The following is a 13,538-nucleotide window of genomic DNA, read 5'->3' on the forward strand; positions in this document are numbered from 1 at the left end:
TTTCGCATTGACAAAATTGTATTCAATACGATAAATCGAAACGATAAAAAGAGACTTTCAGAGAGTTTTAAAAAGCAAACTACAATTAATATAAAATTTCTATCATTTGCACCAATATACAATAAGTCGTTTTACAAAATAATGTAAAAAGCATGATTTGAAAGCCGATTTTTTTTCAAAATATAATTTATTTAGTTATTTTTTTATTTCATAGTTCAGGGATAGCCAAAAGTGAGGACTAAACAATGGACTTAAGCCTATCCTAAGCCTATTATTCTAGCGTAAAGTAGCAGTAAATCATTCTGGAAAAGATGCACTGAAGAGCCAAAGCGTTCATAGGAATTGTTGAAGTTTCGCAACATTAACTAACAAAAGGTTACTTATGGATATACACATAATCGCCTTCATCACTGATCTAAAAATGATTATATTATTTCATGTAAACATTGAACATCTTTGGTGATTCTGCATTCAGATACTGTTACTCTATTATCAGGACTTAAAGGAGGCCTTTGTACGAGTATTGAGTCTTTTTATTTGAAACTTTTACCACATGTTCTGATATTAGATAGAAATAATCTTTTAAAATTAAGTTATAGCATTCCTCAATTTGCTTTGAAGGATGGAATATAATCGGAATATCTTTGGTACTTTTGTACTTCTTGTAGTTTCAATTTCTTAACAAATTCAAGTGAAATATTGCAGGGTTTTCACGATGAAATGATCAAGTTGAAAGCGTATCTCGATTCCTTTCAGGTTGTGGAGAATGTATACAGGTATCGTTTTGACATCTTTGGACATAAACCTCAAACGACTTAACATGGAATACCGAGAACAAAGCATCACCTGGTGGGTATTTTGATGCTCAGAAAAACAATTTTCCTTCTTCAATACATCTGTTCTTGTTAAAATTATCCCACATGAAAAGCACAACTTTTGGTGTTTTGGTACGAGTATCAGATAAAGTTTTTTTTTACTTTTTCCTTTTTTACCAGCACGCATTATCACCAACAAGAAACTTGCAACACCTACGTTTTGATGTAGGTTCACACTGTTAGCATTAAAAAAAAAACATGAAAAAAGGAGGATATTTTCATCCCCAAAGTAAGTAAGAGCGCCATGGTCATTTTCACCATTAGCTTACAAGCCAGTGAGTTTCATTTTACATGTCACCGCATTACAAGCTGCCCACTGCTTACCGTTGGACAGGTTGTTTGTTTCTTCGGCTGTGTATATTTATACTCCACAGCGGCTAAGCGTGTTGTTTTTCGTCAAATTCCACCAACACTAGCACTCAGGTGAGTGAGTGAAACCATATCCACTGGAAATTCTTTTGCCAAGGTGGATTTCAGTGGCAACGCTCGATGGAAACAATGGACACCCTTGTATTGTCACTCCCACGCTATGCCACGTCGTTTGATGCGGCATACATTTCAAACACAAATTCTGAAAAGCTTTCGCCAAAAACTGCCGCCCTTTCAGTGTTTGTTACCCTTCAGTTGGAGTTTTTTTCCACTTGTTAGTCATTCTCTTTCACTCTCTCCACCCTCATTCATCCCTTATCATTCGTTTTATCTGCAGCAGACAATATCCATTAGTGGTAATTGAAGCACGTGCTTTAATCAACTGAAGAATGGTTACATTTATGAGACAGTCCCGTGGCCCGTTTTGGTGTTAGGCTTTGCGATGGGTTCGAGATTGCGAACGACGCAAAAGTGTCCTTGCACGATTGTCGGTAATTCACATTCCCACATTTTCCCAACGGTTTTCCCTGAGCCAAGGCTGAATGCCACACCGTAAGGATAACAAATTCTCATTCAAACGAAATCATCCAAATGCAATCGGGAAATGAAAAGCTCATCGGAAGTGAAACGGCCGAACATTATGGAGGCGCCTGGTGTATGACGTTACCTGACGTTACGGAACCGTAACACCACCGTAATCAACCGTTGTACGGCCTGTTGAATGATGATGGTACGGAGATATTATCTACGCCCTATTACGTTGGATGATACGAAATCAAGCTGGCAACGATCCTATTTTCTCAGCTCTAATTATTTAACCAGCCGCTTCTGTTACGTAAGCTGGATGCGATCTCACCAAAAACAAAAAAAAATCACTCAAAAACTCAACGACAATCATCTCCCCTTTAGCGAGAACGCATATCGTTGATTCTGCTTGTTATTGTCTCAATCAAATCCCATCAAACTTACCGACAGTTGGCAACCCTTTTCCGGTGATCTGCCGTTGATGTCTTCCGTGCCTCTAACTTCCTACTAAAGCACTTAAAAAAAAAATGGAAGCTAATGTTGCCGGAAACCGACAGCTCAGCAACCATCGGTTGGCAATTGCTGTGTGAAAAGAAAAGCTTCTTTTTTATTATTCCATTTGTCTGATGCTCGCAATGCTCGAAAAACCCTCAACCCAAGTGTCGGTTTGGGTTGAAGTTTTTTTTTTTGGTTGCCACCGATAGGCGAAATCTAAACGGGGTGCAATGGAATAAAGTGTCCATTTTGTATCGTGTGGCAACGGGATGGATGCGGTGGGTGCTTTCTTTTTGGGATGAATGTAGAGGAATTTACCATTCACTTCTTCCCACCTCTCTCCGCCCCGTATGTTGTCTCCCTTTCGTACCATTATCATCATCAGGCGAAGAACTACAGCGACGACGACGTTGACGATTGTCGAACAGAGTTTGAGTTGGCAGCTTTTTTTTCCTTCCCATTCTTTCGAGTTGGTTATGAACGCGTACGCGTGTGTGTGTGAACATTTGAATGGGGAGGGGGAAAGAATGAGCCAAAATGGCAGAAGAGGAGTTTATGTTTGCCTAGCTCTCCATTATCATTTTCATCGTTTCTAGTCGTTGTCGTTGTCTCGCCAGCACGCGTCCTTATCGTCATCAACGAGATTGTTTGTTTATTTATCTTTCGTGCGCTTTTTTTCCTTTTCTCTTTTGCTTTGTTTGTTTGTGTGTTTTTTTCTCGTGAAAAAAAAGGATGCTACAAGGATTTCCAAAAGAAGGGTACGTGTATGTGCGACTTTTTTTTTGCTCCACTTCTGTTCCATTCGAGTTGGAGTTTTGAGGAGCAGTGAACCCGCCAGAGATGCATTCGTCCCGCACGTATCAGCTGCAAACTTCTCGAATGGAGTGGCAACGAATCTGTCGTTTGTTTGATGATTTTTCCATTCGTTTTTTTCTTCTGTAACCTTATTTGAAACCATTTTTTTCCTGCACATTCTCATAGCGAACCGTTCTTCTGTTTCCCATATTTTTGTTTTTGTAATTTCTCTCAGCAAACTCCTTCGAAATGTGGAAAGAAAAACTTGCAGACATCCTAATTAAATTTCAACATGAATGATGTCTCGCCTAATGACGGAGCGGCCAAAAAAAGAAAGGGTTTGAATGCCAAAATGCCATAAGATGGTTTCCCGTCCCGTGATGAATGGTTGCTTTAAAATTGATTGTGCTTTGCTGGAGGGGCAAAAAAAACCTCTTCCAAAGCAACAATGAATGGTGTGTAATGAATCTAACCAAAAAAAAAATGAAAGGAATCCCAACCTGATGGATAGCTAGGAACACATTTTAACGATAAAGAGAAGCTGTGTTGCGATTGATTTAGATGATGATGGATGATTGTTGTTCGTTGATGGAATGTAGGAAGGATGCTCTAAACATGTCTATTGAGATAATGATTCTTAATTATACAGTGAAAAAAAAATAATTGACGCAAACAATGAAATTGATTTCTTTATGATTGTTTTTAAAGGGTTTTTTTTCGTTTTTTCATCTTATCTAACACTTAGAAACTTAGAGCAAATCTTCAATGGGGATATGTCGTCTAAGCTACGGATCTCGAGCAGCGGTACAAAAAACAGTGGATTAGTTCCCAAAAGGCACAAAAATATTATCTTACAGTACTACTAAACGAAAGAAAATCAATAATTTCTGTACCTTCAGTAAAAGGCAGGATACTCCTGAGAAACATGGATGTCATTGAATGTCAAATTCATAGTAATTGAAAGTTGATGTCAAAGTAAAAGTTCAAAGTTTTTACATCATAGATATTACATACAGCAAATTATATTAAAATTTCATGATACAGATACAGATGATTTCAGATACAAGCATGTAGAAATAAGATTCTAATCTCAATTAATTTTTTGTATCAAAATTGGATACGATTAGCATTGTAGTCTGCCAAAATATCTGTACCCTGCGAACACAACATGCATTCAATCGCCCCACTATTTTGTGTCTGTCTCACAATTGCATATCAAAACAATTCTCAAAACGTTAAGCATCACCAACCATCGTCTTCGTACCCACCAAGGATGACGAGCCACTGATGAGACGAATAGACGAAAAAAAAGACCAAACTATCTCATACATCCAAAGGCAACATCCAAGGGTAGTTCTAGAGCCAGTGAAAGGCTCATGGTTCTAAGGAGTGTGGCGCACTAGCAGTCGCAATGTGACGATGGTACTTGCTTGCAACGATCAAGACAACAGACGACAGACCGTAATCACACATGCGACTGATTTTCTCGGATGATTGCAAACTGTCACTAGCATAAACAAGCGTCCCAAAAATGGGGAAACATTTGTCCCATCGAGCGGTCCCTAGCATTTGTGTGGAAAAGCGCATGGAAAAACACCCCCGAAGGTTTACGTTCGAGTTTCGACGATGCCTGAAGGAATTCGTTGCGTGTACGTTGCGTCTCAGGCCCAGCATCGGTACTTTGTTTGTTTGGGTTGAGTTTGTATGTCGTTTTTGCTTTTGTGTCTTCAAATTCCCTTTTCGTACAGCATGCGTGCGTCGGTATGTCCGGGGGAAGGAGTAATGATGGGCTCGTCTATGTACACTGTTCGTGTACAACCAACACGACCATTATGGGGAAGGACAACTCGGTTTCGTGGGCCAGGAGGAAGGTGACGTGATCGGGCAAAAACCGGGACAAAACACCCCCCAGAAAAAGGACGCGTTAGCATAAGTCGCTCTTCCGGAGGGTGTGGAATAATGTGTTTGGTCGCACATACATTTTGTTGACTTTTCAGCCAATACTGTCCCGGTGCGTTTCCGAACGCCCGGGTGCGTGACCGGTTCTATTTTGAGTCGATTTTCCTCCCCCTTTTTTTTGTTTTCCTCTATGTTTAGTCCGATTTTCTTCATTTAACACACGCACCACACACTGCATTTGATTGTTTTTATTGATTTGTCTGAACGGTGGATACCGTTCAGTTGTCAATTGTACGCAGCCCGCGACCAAGGTTTGGGGTCGCTTTGATCGATTTTCAGATTCTAGTTACTGTGCACCAACCCAACCCAACCCCGGACAGGCCGACTGGAAATAAACTTCCCCTTAGGGTTAGCAATAATGTTTGGCTGACGCGATGCAAGCAGAAGCAATTGTGTCTGATGAATATCCAGCAGCAGTGCCCAGGACGGAACTGCGGACTTGTCTGGCGCTCGGAAATGACAGGAAGCGATGTGACCAAGGGGTTTCCGTTTTTGTGTGTGTTTTTTTGTATTAAAACAATCGCTCCCAGTCAGGAGGATTTAATTTAAAGTTCGCTTTACAAAAACAAGGGGTTCAACATGAGGGGTTAGAAGGAAGAATGAAACGTACGGTTCTGTTGTAGCTGGTACGGTAATGATATGTCAAAATGTGGTAGATTATGTTCAATGCTAATTTGTTTCCTAACAAAGGATATTGGTTTTTGTTGCTTTGTTTCAACTCAAAACTAAATTGAAGGAAGCGATGAACTGTTCCATCACGGGACTTTAAGCGGTGAGATGAGTTGGGACTCGAAACAGTGCAACAAAATCTTTACTATCCAATTTCAGTTTTTATTGGTAAGTTTTGAAAGAAATTTTGAGTCCTTTGTTCACAATAAAGGAAAACTTAATATTTATTTATTGTAGAATTTTAATTTCATTTAACAATTCGTCGACTTGGCGACGATTATTTTAAATGTTAACACATGAAAATTCAACTTTTCATAAATGTTTGTTTCCAAAGTACTTTACTTTAAATTAAAAAAAATGATATTTCAAATTAAGCTTCCTTACCTAAAATTATCTTAACCCTCAATTGTTTTTCAATTTAATTTTCAATGTTATTATGGAAATAATTCCAATTTGGACTTGAAAAGAGTCCAAAATTTAGGTTTTGTAATATAATATCTATCAAGTAAACGAAAATTGAGCTTTTTTTTAGCGCTATTATAAGTTCCCTTATTCTCCTTCATTAAATTCCCTGGTTTGTTTTCCTTTTTTTTGTCCTTCTTTTGTGAAATATGTTGCTCATCTAGGTATATTTAAGACCATATTTTAATCGAACTAAAGAGTTTATTGCAGAAATTAAACATTGCAAAAAATCTCTTCCATTGCTAAATAATTGTACACTTCTTCTTTTAAATTAGTTTTTTTTTTATGATATCGTCGATATGTGCAAGAACAAATGAAAACATTACTTTTCCCCGAATAAAATTTAACAGTATTTTTTTAAAGTATAAAATCCTGAAGCTCTTGACCATCATTTTAAAGACAAACAACTTTTATATTAATATTACAATTCAGAATGGTTTGTGCAAATAGAAACTTACTCGTTATTTTATAAGCGAAGAAATCAAAAGGAGGTTGAAAATAAGCTCAAATTTCGCAACAAACCTGAAAAGAGAAAGAAGAAAATAGAAATCAGTTACTACATTTCGCTAACTAGACGCATCGAACAGTTAATGAAAAGAAGCTTCCTTCGATAATCCTATTTAAGGAATCCCTTTTTGCAGAGTAAAATCAAACTAAACATTACTTGGAATTGGAGCTTTTTTGTCCAACTCTCGCATTGTGTCGATGTGCATTATGAACAGCTTACTTGAACAATGCTTCTACCGTGAACGTTTGAAGAAGAAAGCTTTCTATCTCTGGTGTTTCATTTTCCGATCCCTTTGGTCCGATTGTATCGCTTCATCTCGAGAAGCCACTTTTGCGTTTGAAAACGAAAAGAAAAGAACTACTACAGGGCGAGAAGGTAGATTAGCAGCACTCTTTGTTACAGTGTGGCGGCTCTGATTAAGGCTCTTACTCCACTACAAAGCGATTCTCACCGTCCAAGCAACTTCGCTCCCGAAATGAACCGCAGCCACACAGCAATGGTGACCGTGATGATAGCTGTCGGTTGCCGTAAATCGGGTGAAAGAATAAAAAAAACAAGAAGCGAACGCACACGAAGGAAAGGATAAAATCTTTCGGCTGTTGGTGATTATTTCCAACCGGTTCGCTTACCGTCCCCAAACCGAACTCATCAACAATTGCGGTTTGGAACGGAACGGTGGACAGAATATTTCTACTCCACAATGGCGTTCCACATCGGTAATGGGTGCGGATGAGAAAACAGCTGAAACTCCTTTTATACTACGGCCACCGGCACAACCAGCCCTGTGCATCAAAGCAACTGTATCGCATTGCAGTGGATCACTGTGTAATGATGCTGTGTGACAAAATCGAGAAATTGTCTACCGTCTACTGCTGAACGCTAAACCGTAGGCGATGGTGCAGAACTTCACCACCGAGAATGGTTCGTCCAAGGGTAAAAGGGAAGAATTGCTTCACTTCTTTGTTGGATAATGATGTCCTTTGTCATTGGATTGTGTTCACCTTTGCTGGCAGAGGACAGAGTCCTCTTTTGAGCGTGCGGCAGGATGGGACTTCATAACGAAATAAACAGGATCCAGCACACGTACAAGCTGGAAGTGAGCGATTTAGGAATCGTTGAGCATAAGTGTTTGGTGTTAACCTGTAATTATTAGACCGGATGTTTTTGAAAAGCAAATGAAGTAATTCCGAAACGCAACGAGGATTTAAATCAGGATTATAATTGAAGAAGGAAAGAAATAGTTTTTTTAAATCTTAATTTAAACCAGTTTTTAAATTATTATTTAATTTAATTGAATTTATTGAAGAGATATAGCAATTTACCCTAATGATCTTAATAAAGGCAATAATGAAAAGGCAATTCAATTTAAAATGTTTATTTCGAACCTATCAATAAAAAAGAGCTCAACGCTTAATGGAGAAATTAAATGATTCATTGTTTAGCAATAAAGTCATTTGGTTGTAGCATTTGAAATTAGTCTACAGTCTGTCAAATAAGTAGGATTTTTATACTTTATTTTTTTTCTTTTTTTTAAACAACGAAATATTATTAATTGGTGCGTTTTATACAATTTTTTAATTTATGGAAAATGTCTCGTACTGGCCTAGCAATCAAGTTTTAGTTTGAACTATATTCTGGAATAACTTTTTTTAAATATGGTTTTTCATAATATTTGTCTTTTTTCCTCCAGTCTTTATACTAGAGTTGGGTAATATTATATTATTTCGGAGTCGGTGTAATTCTACTCCTGGACATTCCGGAGTCGACTCCGGATTCATTCCGAAATATGAACGGCTGTATGAGAACTGTTTAAATAAAGTAATCGATGACAACAGAGCTTTTAAAACATTAGTACTCAATTAAACCAAAAAAGAAGAAATCTATGGAGAACTCCAAGTGAAGAAAAAACTGTTTAAAAAAATATTTTTTTGTGAAAATCTATTTTATAAAACCTGTTGTAGAACTTGTAGAATATGTAAAAACATTTGGAAGAATGTTATCAAATATGAGGAAAATTTTAAGAAAAACTTCAGTAAAAATGGGAGAAAATTAATTTGAAAACTTGTTTGCAAATCCGTATGCTAAAAATTCAGCGTTTATCCAAAAATCTGTAAATTGGAGTGGATATCGCATTCAACTTTGGCTTTCACTGCGGAGAAATACGGACGTTAGCCACGTAGTTGACTCCAAAGTTGACTCCAAAAAAACCAACTGCTCATATAGTTATGTTACGCACTGTACAACACTCTTCCCACCAAACCGATGTCCAGTTACAAATGCATCGGCGTACCTTCCCGATTCCTTGTACTCAAGCAGACACCATTTTTACCATAACGACTTTCCCACCTTTACACCATTGGAGGTAATCACATATTTTCATTACAGTAATGAGTATTTTTATTATTTCTTAATTAATGGAATTTTGCTTTTATCACACCGGTCGGTAGCAAATGATTGTCTGCGCAAGTAGCGTAGCGCGCTCTCTCGTTCTTGTATTCATCATGGAAAAGACTTCGACCCCTTTTTTGGGGAGAGAACCTTCTAAGCCCTCTTTCTTTTGCTATCTTCCACCGGAAACAATTCCCGAACCAAAACCCTTCGAATGGTGGAAGTGAAATTTATCGCCAAAAACCAGGTTCCTGGGAGCCACATAAATGATAAAATGGAGCCTCTCGTTTGCTTTACGGGTGATAAAGATAAGAAGGACTTTCCGAAACCCCCCACGGTCTGTACGCATAAAACAGATCCTTAAAATCGAAGGGTGGTGACACGGGATCCCTCGTATAGTGAGTGAACCCAGCAAACGAGATAGCTTTTCTCGAAGCGATGTCATTAGGAAAAATGTGACTATTGGAATAAAAACTCTTTCCACCACCGACGAAACTCCGAAATGCATTTACGACCAACGCTTGGGGATCCATGAACAAATGGGAAGCTGACCACCCCCATAAGGCATTCTTTTTTGTCACCGATATCTATGAGTTATGATTATAGGGAGCTTATGCTTATTGTTCGGAAAATTAGATCAGCTTCCAAGCTAGTGCGGTGGAGCCGGAAATGAACAATTCACCCTCACAAAGAGGGGTTGAGCGTACCGATAGGAATAATTTCATTCCGGGCCAGTAATGTTGTGGTTCCGACTGGGGTTTTGGGGTGTTTGTTTTGGTAACGAAGCCGTACGGAGTGGTTTTAATTCGTTTATTACACCACCACCGGACGGTCGAAGTGAAGCCTTAATGGACAGAAGCTGGTCTCTCGGTGTCCTCTCGTTTTGTGATCCTTTAGAAAAAGGATTCGCTTGCGTTCGAGATACAAACAAGACAATGTTTATTGTTTCTGAACGAAAGCAACAAAAAAAAATCTATAGAAGCAAGGATAATAAATTTCGACTGCTCGTGATTTGGGATTTTACTACCCTACGCGTTTGGTAACGTGAAACGCCAGAAAAACCTGGGGGGGAGGAAATTTCTCTACACTACCATGAAACAGTAATCAAACGTCCTTCATGTCCACTAGCGGAAGGAAGGATTAAATCGGACCCGATGACGCAGCGTGATTTCCATTACGAACGGAAAGACGAACGTCCAGACGAATGTACTTCCCGAGAGCATGGCAAAATGTGAGGACGTAAAATCACAACCGAAGCAAAAAGCTGATGATGTCGCGGCCCGTACATAACGCGAGCGCTGGATAAATGAAACTGCTGATTGAAGCAGGCTGCAGCCGACTGAATGAAGCACAAAAAAAAGGATTCAACCATTTGGAGCCGTTGAGAAAAGGGGTGGCGGAAAAACAAAACTGACCATTTGAACTTTGGATTCGGTTTCGTGAACGTGGATGGTGGTGTGGGTGATAAAAATGAACCATGCGTGTCCGCTTGTGTGCGTGTGTCCTTCTTCGGACAACCGTTCCGAAGATGAAGATGAGAAACAAAAGCAATCGGCTGCAGATTGAAATCGGTTTAATGAACGTTTAGCATCTTCGCTTCCAATGAGATGAAGTAAATGACGCATCAACGAAAAAAAAATGGACGCCTTTTATTTGTCCCCATGGAATCGGTTCGGAACCTTCCAATAGATTGGATTTTTAATGAGAATGGATTTTTTATGTATAGAAATGTTATAAAAACTTCCTGCTTTATCGAGCGATTGATTGAATCGTTATCGTACATTCGGGATTATGATTGATATTTAGTTTTATTTGCTAAATATTTACTTTACCGAGGAAATAAATTTCACTTCATTTCCGCTTCGTATTAAATGTGTTTTTTTTTTCTTTTCTTTTGTTTCATTTGTGTTCGCACAATCGAATCTGGTCTGTCAAGTTTTTTTTGTAAACCAGCGTTAAATGTGTGTGTGCCTGTCACGGTTCATTTGAATTCGATCGAAGCTGATGTAACAGAAACCACAATATCCCACTTAACAACAACAACAACAAAAAATGCAGTGCATCGAGCGCAAATTCATTTCTGTAATCTTTTGGTTTTGTTGGATTTTTTCCTTCCGCTTTCGTTTGTGGAGCAGATTTTTGAGTGTAATCCTATTGTTAACGAACGTTTGGCTGCGTGCGTAATCGATAGCGTTACATTTTACTGTTTTCCAACTTGTTTTCCTGTTCTGACATTTGCTTTGTGTTTATTTGTTCGCTTTTTTGTACAATTTTCAACGAAAGGCGCGTAACATGCACGAGGTAAAGGTTTTCGATTGTTGTGAAATATTTTTACACCAATTTGGGGAGCTTGGTTTGGATTACAATGCTAAAGTCCATCACTGGCTCGAGGAAAGTTGTTGAATACATTAGAGAAAAATGATGAAGAGCTTGAATTCTATATTCATTAAATAACATTTTCCGAACTGAATTTTTGTAACATGCAGTAAGTTAAAAAAAACTATTCCTACCAAAAAACATGTGTAACGAAACTGGGTGATATAAATTGAACAAAAAACCCCATTTTGAATAAAATTCTCAGAAAGCTGTAAAACATTAGCTGCTTAATTGCATGAGATGCTCTCGAACTGCACAATTGTGTTGTGGCGAGTTTTAAATAAAACTTTCGTAGAAAAATAATTTTCAATCCCACGCACCTGACCTCACAGCACAATGGCCGTTAGTAGGCTCCAATCGGTCAAATGCAAATGGAAAAACAGTGTTTTGTGGATTCTCCGTAGACACAAAACCGACCGATGCATCTGGTTCCGTCTATGTGGAACCACCGAAAGCAACATCATTATACCTTAGTAAAAGCTTTGAGTAGGACCCATTAGCAGAACAAGCCGAAAGTACAAGCCACCGAAATTTGAATTATATATGATCGGTTCTCTGGGTATTTTGGTCGAATGACGGTACAGCATCCTTTCGTTGGGGTTTCTATGGAGCAGACTAATACTGAGGCTATTTCTACACCTGGCTAGAAACAATGCCTTGAATTAAAGGAAAAAATTGACGAGACTAAAGTTGTAGTGGTATCGAAACATAGGCTGGAATAGATTTTAATTTTATCAATGTCCAGAAAATAGAGTGTTGGATATGAACGGCAAAGGTTAAATACTTGGTACTACATACTTCTTAATAAATCTATCTCTTTGAAACAGCTATGAAAAAAAGATTTACAAGATGCTTGAAGTTTTTAATAAATCATAATAAACAATACTTCAAATAGAACCCATTAACAACTCTTTATTTCCCCAAGGATTTAAACCAGAAGCACACCATTAGAGGCGAGATCAACTTCACACGCTTCAGCTGAAGATCAACAGACACATCATGTTCTATTAGAGAAAGTGATATTGACATTGTGTTTTTTGTTTACCTCAGAATCAAACCCGAGCTTATCTTAAAAAAAAGAAAAGAAACTACTGTTCTACACAACTCCACACTTCCGGTGGTCTGTTAGCCACTGTCGAAACATTGCAAAAATGTTCCATCAGCGCTCCTAACAATCTGCTCGATCTACCGATCTCGATGAGACCCACTCTAATGCTGGTGTAAAGGATAGGCTGAAGTGATTTTTCTGTTTTTCTTTTTTCGTTTGCCTTTGTCTATCACTCTCCAGGGGGAATGTCCAAACGCCTCGGTTCCATTATTGGCTGCTTTGCCAATGGTTGCAATTTCACAGGAAAGGACACAAAAAACGGTACAGATATGGACCCTAATCGAGGAAAAAAAATCAACCGAGTACTTATATTTCACTTCACACTCCCTTACGTCACTTGCTGTGAATGTGATGAAAATCGACTGGTTGTCATTGTGCATCCGATGGGTTCCGGTCCGGTGCGAACCGGTGAGCTTTATGTGTTATTTGTTTGAACTAAGCCACGCTCCGGAAAGGATGTGGCATCCGGCCACATGACTTTTTTGTTTTGGTTTACCAAATGTTACAGTGACGAGGATAGTTGTAGCTTACAGGGTTTTTATAACAATAAGCTGTACAAAATTTAAAATTCAAAAAGATTGAAATAATTAAATTCTTAATAAAGGGAATTATACAAACCAAAAGAAAAATGTAAAAAGAATAACTTTTTTATCATTTTTTTCTTCCGTTCCTCTCGATTATAATAAATATTTTTATACATCAAATCACATTATGAAATGTTTAAAATTTTGAAAATCAACCAGAAAAATTAAGATCCTCAAATGTTATCAAAATACTCCACGATATTGTTGATAATATTGCTACTGCAACTTTTTCGAACAGACGTGTTGATGGGTTGTCTTTCAAACCGAATATTTTCCCGCGGTGAAAGTGTGGTACCGGCAATGTGGTAGGCCAAGTTCTGCAACCCGGCTGACAATAAAACACTCGAGCACGCACCTATGAATGGATCGGCATCATATGAATCCATATGAGCTCTCGAAACACAAACTGCTCAGTCCGAAAATTC

The 13,538-nt window shown here is 38.3% G+C and overlaps 1 protein-coding gene across 5 annotated transcripts in view; it reads right to left on the bottom strand.

The window, feature by feature from the left end:
* LOC125769770 (nyctalopin-like) overlaps window positions 1-13,538 on the bottom strand; it is a 266,449-nt gene that overhangs the window by 43,723 nt on the left and 209,188 nt on the right. The window contains exon 5 of one of the 5 annotated variants that reach the window (XR_007419105.1): window positions 6,226-6,671. The exons of the other annotated variants lie outside the window; for them this stretch is intronic. The gene's annotated coding sequence lies outside the window, so the exon portion shown is untranslated. Of the gene's footprint in view, window positions 1-6,225; window positions 6,672-13,538 lie in introns of those variants that run through there. 5 annotated transcript variants of the gene reach the window in all.

Source organism: Anopheles funestus, chromosome 3RL (genome assembly GCF_943734845.2).
Source record: "Anopheles funestus chromosome 3RL, idAnoFuneDA-416_04, whole genome shotgun sequence".
Classification (NCBI taxonomy): domain Eukaryota; kingdom Metazoa; phylum Arthropoda; class Insecta; order Diptera; family Culicidae; genus Anopheles; species Anopheles funestus.